Raw genomic sequence first — 12,095 nt, 5'->3', positions numbered from 1 at the left:
GCCTTTGACACGGTCCCCCACAACATCCTTCTCTCTAAAGTGGGCTTGAAGTGTTTGAGATAATGACAGATTTGATTGGAATGTGCCAGATAGAATTTATAGCTGTTATTGCTGTTTAGCTATTAGTCAGCAGGCTTCTGTGCTTGCCATAGGCTTGCTTGCCTTACTGTATGTTAGAGTCTAGGGCTCCTTAGTGGCTGCTTTTTGCTTTCACTGCTTGCCGTGCTGCTGTATTGCTGATCATCTTACTGTGCTGTGCCTGGGAACATTTTGATAACAGCAATGGCCTTGCGCCTGGGCTGGCAGATGGCCAGGACATCGCTGCTGTTTCTGTGCTGCTGTACTGGACAGGCTGGAACTCCGGTGTGAACTCGAGTCAAAGGGACTGTGACCTGTGGATGAATCCATCTGGGAGCAGGACACCCCGAAGCATCTGTGCCCATGGATAAGCCCATGCCAGAGCAGGTATATCTTGAAACGTCTGTGGCCATGGTTATGTCTGTGCCACAGCAGGTACACCTCTGAAGGGATTGTGGCCCAAGGATAAGTCCATGCTGGATAAGGTGCACCTCGAAGCATCTGTGGCTGTGGATAAAGTCCATGCTGCAGCAGGTACACCTTGAAGCATCAGTGGCTGTGCATGAGGCCATGTTGGAGCAAGTTTACTTCTGAAGGTACTACATTCTGTGGATAAGTCCAAGCTGGAGCAGGGGCAAGGGGAGGACTTCATTGCAATGTTAAACCTGATGGTCTGGTCCAAAGGGACCAGGGGTGGAGATTGTAATGGAAATACCTTTAAATTGTTGTATCCCGTGATTTGAGTTGCATGTTGTGGGAATTACTATAGCAGGAACCCCTTGTTGCTAGCCAGGCTAGGAGCAAGGGGAGGAGTTTATTGCAATGTTAAACCCTATAACCTGGCCCAAAAGGACCAGGGGTGGAGATTGTAATGGAAATACCTTTAAATTGTTGTAACCCATGATTTGAGTTGCATGTTATAGGAATTACTACAGCTGGAACCACCTGAACAAATGGAGGAGAAGCCTTACAAGAAACAGTGCATGTGCAGCAGTGACCTGACCTGAGCTGGCTTTGGTGCCCAATAACTCCAAGCAACATACCACCTCTCCTGTCCTGAGTAACAACCATAAGAAATGAAGCCCAAAGTCATGGACTAAATGAACTCAGTGGACATTTTGTGGACATTTATGGACATTTTACAAATATTTTGTTGGGGTGGTCCATAGACTAAGGGAATTATATGTGTGTATTATATCAAAGGATGGGAAGGGTGACAGTGGGTAATGAGAATGTGTTGGATAACGTGAGACCTGAACATGACATAAATGGTATAGAATAAGGGATGGATACTGTCCTGGTTTCAGCTGAGATAGAGTTAATTTTCTTTATAGTGGCTGGTATGGGGCTATGTTTTGGATTTGTGCTGAAAACAGTGTTGATAATACAGGGATGTTTTAGTTGTTGCTGCACTAGTCAAGGACTTTTCAGCTTCCCATGCTCTGCCAGGTGCACAAGAAGCTGGGAGGGGACACAGCCAGGATAGTTGATCCAAACTGACCAAAGGGCTATTCCATACTACATGACGTCATGCTCAGTATATAAAGCTGGGGAAGAAGAAGGAAGGGGGGGACATTTGGAGTGATGGCGTTTGTCTTCCCAAGTAACCACTACGCGTGATGGAGCCCTGCTTTCCTGGAGATGGCTGAACACCTGCCTGCCCATGGGAAGTAGTGAAGGAATTCCTTGTTTTGCTTTGCTTGCGTGCGCAGCTTTTGCTTTACCTATTAAACTGTCTTCATCTCAACCCTCGAGTTTTCTTACTTTTGCTCTTCCGATTCTCTCTCCCATCGCACCAGGGGGGAGTGAGCAAGCGGCTGCATGGTGCTTAGCTGCCGGCTGGGGCTAAACCACGACAAGAGGTACAGATTTGATGGGAGGACTGTTCAGTGGATAAGGAATTGGTTGGATGGTTGCATCCAGAGGGTGGTGGTCAACAGCTCAATGTCCAGATGCAGATCAGTGACAAGTGGTGTCCCTCAGGGGTCCGTACTGGGACCAGTGTTGGTCAATGTTTTCATCAATGACATTGACAGCGAGATCGAGTGCACCCTCAGCAAGTTTGCAGATGACACCAAGCTGAGTGGTGCAGCTGACATGCCAGGAGGACGGGATGTCATCCAGAGGGACCTGGACAAGCTGGAGAAGTGGGCCCGTGTGAACCTCATGAGGTTCAACAAGGCCAAGTGCAGGGTCCTGCACCTGGGTCGGGCCAATCCTCGGTTTCAATACAGGCTGGGGGATGATGTGATTGAGAGCAGCCCTGTGGAAAAGGACTTGGGGGTACTGATGGACAAAAAGCTGGGCATGAGCCAACAATGTGCGCTCGCAGCCCAGAAGGCCAACCGTATCCTGGGCCGCATTGAAAGAAGCGTGGCCAGCAGGTCGAGGGAGGTGATTCTCCCCCTCTACTCTGCTCTCAAGAGACCCTACATGGAGTACTGTGTCCAGCTCTGGGGCCACCAACATAAGAAGGACATGGACCTGTTGGAGTGAGTCCAGAGGAGGGCCACAAAGATGATCCGAGGGCTGGAGCACCTCTCCTATGAGGACAGGCTGAGAGAGTTGGGGTTGTTCAGCCTGGAGAAGAGAAGGCTGCAAGGAGACCTTATAGCAGCCTTCCAGTACTTAAAGGGGGCCTATAGGAAAGACAAGGACAGACTTTTTAGCAAGGCCTGTTGTGACAGGACAAGGAACAATGGTTTTAAACTAAGGGAGGGCAGATTTAGACTGGATTTAAGAAAGAAATTTTTTACCATGAGGGTGGTGAGGCACTGGAACAGGTTGTCCAGAGAGGTAGTGGAGGCCCCATCCCTGGAAACATTCAAGGTCAGGTTGGATGGGGCTCTGAGCAACCTGATCTCGTTAAAGATGTCCTCCCTGCTCTTGCAGGGGGGGTGGACTAGATGACCTTCCAATCCAAAGCATTCTATGATTCCATGATTCCATGATTCTTCAGAGAAAGGCTTAAAATCTCAGTACTCAATTAATATATGGTCCCAGCCATCTTTTGGTTTGATTCCAAGATCTGTTGAAGTTATTTGGCAATCAGAACTGTTCATGCATAGTTGCTTTGTGTTCAACACAGTGTTGCTGCTGCTATAGACCCTCTATTATCCAAGCTTAGCTGCATTATTACCACCAATCTAAACCTATGTCAAAGTTAATCTGGCAAGAATCAACCCATTTATTTGTACTTCAGACAGAAGCAATGACCACATCATCCTAGTGTTAGGTGAGCTTCAACCATAATCTGAAATTATTTCTCTATAGTAATTTATTTCTTCATTTTGTTAATTACTGAGACCACAAATGATATCAATTAAAGCCACAAGGCAGAGGTAACTGGGCATTTTATAGGCAGCTGAAATTACAGAACAAACTTATTTCATGTTGACAAGTCATTTACAGGTAACAACTGAATTACAACCAAAGGTAAACAACTAAGCTGCATTTAAATCTACAGTGGATAAATAAAAATATTTTTTCCACTTTGAGTGGTTAAATATTACCTACCTATGCATAAGCATATAGACTTGATCTACTTATATGTGAACTTGTCAAAGAACAGCATTTTGTACTGATTAAAAAAAGTAACTATCCTGCTTTTACACTACTCTAGGCACAGAATCTATTTCTTCAGTCATGTTCCTCTTCACCTCTTTAATCTTTAAAACGTTTGAATTTTATTAAATGCTGAGAACTCTTTTTCTTATCCCACGAGTTGAAAGTAGGATCACCCATATAAAAAGCTGTCCAAAGTTCTCGTGGTGGATCATGAATATCTGAAACTGCATCCTGTGAATAAAAGTGTGATGGGAAACAAAAGAACAGTTGACAATTGATCAAAGTATTTATTTGAAGGTAACCAATTTCTGAAGAATTTATTCAGACACATTTAGATAACATTTTTCCCCTTCTGAAAATCTCAGATATAGAGATAGATACAGATTTAGCTATAAACGTGAGCATACAGATAGGGATGTCAGTTGGATTTTGAACTGTTAGCAAAGAAATTACGATTTTTCTGTCTCATTATCTAACTTCCTTGTCAACAGAGAAAAGCTTTCTGAATGTTTACCAGGGCTGATGATTTCACTGTCCCAGGCCTGATTCAAATGAAACCATTGCATAGCATAAACGCCTTTATCTTCGAAAGCATTCTAAGGATCATGTCTTGTATTTCACAAGAATTTGCTAAGCTCCAAGTCACATAGCAATTATAAAACCTTGTGCAATAAACTAGGTCTATATCAGCTTCAGAAATGCCTGACATGCAATAAATTACTGGTAATGGCTTCATGGAACATAAATTGAATAGCCATATACTTTCAGTTACTTAAGTGTAGTGCTCTACTCTGTAGTCAGTTGTCCATTTATTGTGTCTTAACTCATTTATGGTTATTTGGTAATAGAGAGATAAACACAAGAGAGTTAGTAAGCTATCATTTCAGTAAAACTTCTAATATTCTTGTAAATGGATAGAAGGAAACAAACCGAGGCATAGTGCCAATTTTCCTGCTATGTATTAATTAAGTTTACTGTAGCTCTTTCATCAGTGAACCTTAATATCAGTATGTTAGTCCATTAGTTTCATGGAATCCACTTTTCTGTGTGTGTAATGGCTAGCAACAAAACTATTTCCTTTGGAAACTGTCAGGGATGAACTTGGACCTGCTGACAATTCTCTTAGGCCTAAAGTATAAGTAGTTTTCACGTAAATTAAGCAGGTATTTCATTTATACAATCAGGAAAACAATGTATGTGTTGTGCTAAATTTGTATTTTCTAAGAGCTTTCAGGTTGCACAGCTTTTCATGAGGCTACCAGGAAGTTCTCCATGTTCTCTCTGTAAATTTCTCCTTGTTCTCTCTCTTTTTTGACTCTGGTCTCAAATATCTGGGAGGAAAAAGGTGGAGCACAGCTTATACCTAGAGGCATGAATGAAAGGAGTGGAAAATAGCTGAAGGTAAACAGAGCTTGGTTTTTATAGTTGTACTGGAACTAAATATATATACTCAGTATCTACCTTCAGGAGAGCATAGTTTATAGTTCTTTGAAATCTCTGGAAATATTTTTCGTGAGATTTTGGGCCCTGTAGGCTGTATAGTGGCTGTCCTTTCTTTCCTCATGACCAAATGAAGAAGAGGGCTATGACTGTGTATACTTGACAGAGTTAATGCTTTCCTTGAATGAAGCATGGGCCTGGCATGCACATGTAAAGCACTATTATGTAAACGCTAAACTATATTAATACAATCCTGCTGCTTAGAATGGCATTATTATAAATCAAAAGTAGGAGTGTCAGTATGAACTTCTGGATATTATGAGGGTTTTTTTGTGTACGGAAATGTAACATAACAGCCACCAAAACTGAACTACAAATAGAAAACAAAGTGTTCCTAAAATCATGAATCAATCAAAACAATGTTCATAAGTGATTTGAGAAGTCCAGTAACCAAGAGCTATCAAACTCAAAGGAGTTTTAAAACACTTTAAAGCACTCAGTGTTTTAAATAGAAAGATTTAGTTCTGTTATTTAAACGGTATTCGGAATATGGATTAAGAAGAACTGAGACATTAGATATAGATGAAGACATTCAAAATTTGGTTAACAGAGAGAGGGACTGCAGGCTAATTCCTGCAAAGTGGAATAAAACAGTAAAGTTTAAGCAGACAATATGCCTGCTGGACTTTGCAATGTCAAAGTATGCTGCAGGAACACAGAATCCTTGCAACTCAGTCCCTTCAATTACAAGGAAAGATCCAGAATTATTTAAGGCAATTGTTTCCAAATTTTAGAAAGCAACCACATCAGAATGTGCAAATAGGTCGGTGTTAATCTGGTAATGAAAGCATCAGGCCAGAACACCTATGTAAAAATATCGTTCTTAGGAAAGAGCGTTGCAGTCAGGCTGAGTGCTTCCTCTTGATATTTCTTAAGCTGTTAGCCTGAAAATCCAGATTTAACCATTTTATCAAAAACTTGCTATTTTATTACTTGTATTTTGCTTCTCTCTCCATATTTCTTTAACTATTACTATGCTTAAGAGTGTATAAATTTTAATAAACCATATTATTACTAACAATAAGAAGTAATGCATGATAATGAATGATGCAATCTGCAAAGTTAAGTCATAGGCAAAAAAATAATATGAATTTGGGAAAAAAAAAGTCTTTTTCCCACAGAAAGAGAATCTTTGCTACCAACCCAAGTCTATTTCACATTTACCATCTTAGCAATCACCCCACTTCTGCTATAAATATTTTTTCACTGGAACTTTGGATGCAGGGACTTGAAGCAATATGCAGAAGAGGAAGAAGAAAGGAGGAGGTACATTTGAACTTTCATTCTGTTGGTGACTTGCAGTACCACTCACTTGTAATGGTAGCGAAATTTTTAAAAGAATACTTTTGTCATCAAAATAGTCCGTTTGCACAGTCAAACATCATGATTGCAAATTAAAGCACTAAAAGAAGAAAACAGGTTGGGAAGAGCTAACCTAAATTTAGAATCCCATGAGGTGCTGTGATGCCTTTGAACAGCATCTGACATCTAGCTGTCCAAAATTATAAACTTAGAGGATATTCAAATCAGTATGAAGTAAAGTACTCCTCAGTTTGATTAACCACTTGAGCAAAACAAAGCAATACATAAAAATAGAATACTTACAGAGTTAAAGTTACAATAGCTTTTCATGTTTCTCAACTGATCATCCAGTCAAAATCCATCAAGAAGAGCACTATATTGTGCAAGAGATATTGCGTCCTTTAAAGTTCACAGCAATGTAGTGTAGTGTCATATGAGAGAATTGTAAATACTAAAAGAAATAATTGTCATAAATTTTTCAGGGTTTTTTTTTTTCATCTTATGGCTATCTAGAAAATGAGAATTTTAAGAAACAGTACAGTTTGTTTTGTTTCACGGTCTCATTTACTTCTTTTTACCCTAGAAAATATCCATGAAAGAGTGGGAACCCCAGAACAGATAGTAATACTGAAAGCATTTTCTTAGAAAATGAAGACACTGGATCAATTTTCTGGTCAGGTTGATTTAGATAGGTAGGTTAAACCTACTTATTATTGGATTAATCCCTGTCTGACTTTTGGATATTCAAAAGTGGATTTCCTTCTCTTTCTCTAACTTGACAACTTTTTTGCTAAAACATTGTTTCCTGTGCATAATTATGCATTCATTTTCTGAGGATAGTTTTGCAAGTGTGTATAATATTAAGGAGTGCAGGTTCCTTGCCAACAGTAGATGGATTTATAAAAATTGTAACCATAATTTAGATTATAATTTATGAGAAAACACTTGAAAGTGCATATGTAAATAGCTCCTTGGTGAATGTTCACTTCTTCCTTACGAAAACATTATTCAAAAATATTTTTTTAAAATGCAATTAGCATTCTGGAGATTTATTAGGCAACAAAAATCACCTTCTTACCAAATGGATCTAGTGTGAATGAAAGATTAAATTCAGGATTCCATGGAAGTAACAAAAATGTTTAACTTGTTCTTATTTTTCAAATTCATAACAAATTTGAAAAAAAGCTTTCGGTTTGATTCTAAATGAGTTACTCAATGCTTTTCTTTGGTTAATCGGTGAAATAAAAAAATAAATCTTATTAACACATCCATCTTTGTGATATCATTTCTGTAATTTTCCATGGAAAAATTGGCAAATGCCCAAGCCTTCAGAAGTTTTGTTTAATATAAAGGCATCAGCCAGAAAGCCTGAAAAAGAGACAGTTATTGCTACCAATGCCTGTAAATCTATATCGAATGAATAGATGATAAATGGCTTACTGGTTTGACTAGTATCACTTAAGGACAAGTAAAATCAGTTGAACAGAATGTCACAATGTCTGATCTCCCTAGATAGAAACTCTGTTTGTTCTTCTGCATAGCCCAGAATGCCTTAAGATGATACACTTTTAATTCAAATGATCCTAGTCACAGGCCTTCAGTCAAAACAGACATTGGGAGTAGAAATGTAAAGTAGTTAGCCGTAGGTTACTTTTCAAGTAGGCAACTGGTAAGAGGAACTGAAGCTAGCAAAATGGAAATATTAGAGTGGAGGAAACTGCAAACACAGAATATGATGAATTATACAAGTCAGCTGAAGTAAAACAGCAAAGAGGGTCATAGTAAAAACTGAGATTACAGTTACCAGTACTGAATGCAGCAGCAACTAAACAGATCAAACTTCTCAGCTGTAGAATGCAGGAGGTGTGATTCAGGGAAAACAAAAGTATCGGAAAACCTTGCTAACTCATCTCAGTCAACTCAGCTCTTAAAGGATAATGGCAAAAGATCTCCCAAAGGAAAAGCTTATCCAGTGGGACAGGCATGGTCTTTGTGTTCTTAAATTAGCATTGAATTAAATACCAGAAGCATTTCTAGAATATGAGAAGAGAAAAGTGGAAGGAAAAAGCCTGCTGTAAAGTTTACCTGTGATTGTCAACAGTGCAGATTGCTATTTCATGAATTGTTAATCTCAAGTGAATGTTGAGACTAATTTGTGGGCAGACCTGATTAGCTAACACTTCCCAAGTATAACATTCACAGGAAAATCCCAAGACATATTTCTGAGCTTCCTGAGTTCCTGCAATGGGCTCAAGCCAGAGAATCTGTCTCTGTCTGTCTCTCCCCCCGACTCCTCTCTCACACACAAACATACACAGATATTATGTGCAGGCGAAGTCCTTCACTTTAGTGAATGTGATGATTGATTATAATTCTGTGAATTCTGTGTTATGACTCATAACATGTCTTATTTGCCTTAAAACTCAAGTGTGGGTACCGTTAGCTGTTTAAAAGTATTAGCTTTCTAAAAATAAATAAAAATGAAAAATAAGTAATGTCTTAGTCATCACAGTTGCTAGTGAACCTTTGAAAATGTGACCTATAGCTCTACGACTCAGGATTCAAAAGACAATTACAAACAAATCAACTGTAGTCTTTAATAAATACTCAGAAATCTTTGGGGTGTGACTCATGATTGTTAAGTGTGAATATTGATGATATTGCTATATCAATTCATTAATATTTAGTTTAGTTTAGTTTAGTTTCCAGACAGCCCATGGCCAACAGATGCAGTCTAATCCGATCCCCTGGACTAGCCTAGGAGTCATCTTCAGCAGCCTGAGCCATGTAAATTATCATTCCTCTCTCTTCATTATATTAGTCCATACTGAAATGTTCACACTATGATTCATATTTATCCTCTCTGGTACTGAAAAATAGAATATATCCCTTTGTACCATTCCAAGCAAAGGCAATGCAGGAATAAATCTGAAACCCACTTGTTTCTGTTCTGAATTTGTTTCTAATCACTGTCCTGGTTTCAGCTGGGATAGAGGTAATTTTCTTCCTAGTAGCTGGTATAGTGCTGTGGTTTGGATTTAGTATGAGAATAGTATTGATAACATGCTGATGTTTTAGTTGTTGCTAAGTAATGTTTACACTAGTCAGGGACTTTTCAGCTTCCCATGCTCTGCCAGGTGCCCAAGAAGCTGGGAGGGGGCACAGCCAGGACAGCTGACCCAAACTGGCCAAAGGGCTATTCCATACCATATGATGTCATGCTCAGTATATGAACTGAGGGGAGTTGGCTGGGGAGTAGCGGTTGCTGCTTGGGGACTGGCTGGGCATCAGTCAGTCAGTGGGTGGTGAGCAGTTGTATCACTTGTTTTTTTCCTGGGTTTTGTTCCTCTCTTGTTCTCTTGTTGTTTTCCTTCTCATTACAATTTATTATTATTATTATTTTTGTTCCAATTATTAAACTGTTCTTATCCCAACCCATGAGTTTTCTTACTTATGCTCTTCAGATTCTCTGCCCCATCCTACCAGAGAGGGGGAGGGGGAGGGAGCGGCTCTGTGGTACATAATTGCCGACTGGGGCTAAACCACAACATCACAGATGGGCCAAACTTGCCTATCAGCAAGACAGGACTACATGCCCAGTGCTGGCAGCAGTTACTTTTAGATGTACCTTGAAACTGGATGGACTTAAGATGGATGGTTCAAGCTTTGAGTGGATCACCAGCATTCAGCTGAGCAACAGACTGTGCTGATGATCTATGATTCAGTGAAGAATGAACTCAAGGTCAGATCTCATTAGTAATGTAGGCAATATGACTTTTGCTTGTTTCTGTTGCTTCCTGACAGGCAATTTTTTCCTTGGGGAAGAGAACATGGAACTGCATAAAATATTTACTCTTACATTATTTGTTAACATATTCTTGCTTCTTTAACAAATACACAAACTGTTCTGATAATTTTGTAAATATTGCATTGCAGGCACAAAACCAGATTTTAAGGTTTGGCTCTGTATCTCTAATCTCTGTCCCTGCAGGGTGTCTTACTAATGATGATTTGTTGTTTGGAGTTTAATTAAGAAAAAAGTTAAGCTTTACTTACTTGTGTTCTTACAATTAAATGCAAATAAGCGTAGAAGAACCTGCTTGGGTATGCAGAGCTGAATAATACTGACAATCCAATAAAAACCAGTAACTATAAAAAGGCAGCTTAGCTCCTAAATAAGGCAGAGGAGACAAGCTACACAACAGGCTGTTTTGTATTGACTTGCAGGGGATGAAGGAGTGGTTAATAATTAACTGTAAACCTCATTCAAAATAATAGATACTACAAAGTTTTCTGTCTTAATCAAGTATCCTCCTGGCCATATGAACAGATAACTGTTCATACTGTCACAGGTCTTTTTTAGCGCTTTCCCTGACTCTGGTATGTTTGTACATTTCCTTTAGTTCATTTTTTCTTAGACAATTCTTGGTTTGTTTTCCATTGCTTCCTTCCTTGTTGGACTTGCTCCTATATCCAGACCATCATATTTGACCTGATCCTGGACAAGTACAGTATGAATACACATTCTATCTTTTTATCTGTCCTTAAGGCACGGTATCTAGCATATTATCCTACATGCAAATGCATATACATGCACATTTCTCATCATGAAAGTAATGAGAACTAGATGAAATTAAAACATAGTTTTAATATTCATTAAATTAATCAAATGAAAGCCTTGCATTAGCAATTCTATCACATGGACAAGTGTTATCTTAAGTTTCTTTAAGGAAACAGTAAGGTTTCCAGTACAATTTTGTATCCCTTTTCAGCTTGGAACATTTAGCATTTGCATATTCTCATCAAGATAAATCAGACTGTCCATGTGACTAAAGTTGGGCACTTACTAAATCAGGGATTTACAATGGAACTTTCAAAGTACCAAAGGAGTTTTGAAAATCCAATAAAAGGCACTATTTCCATCACATCTGATTCCTGGCTATCCATTTAGAACAAAGCAAAGTTTACTTCTAACAGCAATTTTAAAACTTAAGATTAATAAAACTTATCATATTCTGTACTAAGTTCAACCACTTGTGGTATTTCATGGTTTTGTAAGCTAAAACGTTATACTAATCTGATCTCATATTTCAGAATTAATGTGATTGCCTGGGAGATTCAGAAAAGAACTTTTTTTCATATTAACTGTTTTCCACATTATGTCTATTGACTGGTTTTCTTTTGTTTGCTGAACAGTAAACAAGCCAGTAGTCAGATATAGGGTGGCTAATTCTGTCATTTTCTGTACGGAAGATACGCTTTTTAGCAAGCTTAGAAAAATTCAGAGCACTTAGAAGGGCCATGCAAGTTTTCTAAACCGACCTATAATAGCTACGCTCATGTACATGGCACCTTTCAAAAACAGATTTCTGTTTACAGTGTCACACCCATCCACTCTTCCTTTCTTAATATTGTATTTTGTGCTAAGCCTCAGCGACTTCCTCTACCCGTATCACCTACCTCCTTACCAACATTCAAAAGACTAATTTTGTTTAGAACTGCATGCTGGCCATCAGAATTGGTTATTACTTCCTATGAAATGGAGTTTTAGATAATTAGATATTTTTTCTTGGTGTGAATACCACACAAGCTTAAGTTATACACTAAGCTCTGAAGTCCTCTCTTCTTTTAAGAAAGACCAAATTAAA

This window comes from Ciconia boyciana, chromosome 9 (genome assembly GCF_034638445.1).
Source record: "Ciconia boyciana chromosome 9, ASM3463844v1, whole genome shotgun sequence".
NCBI classification, from domain to species: Eukaryota; Metazoa; Chordata; class Aves; order Ciconiiformes; family Ciconiidae; genus Ciconia; species Ciconia boyciana.
Note: the sequence above shows the minus strand (reverse complement) of the source record.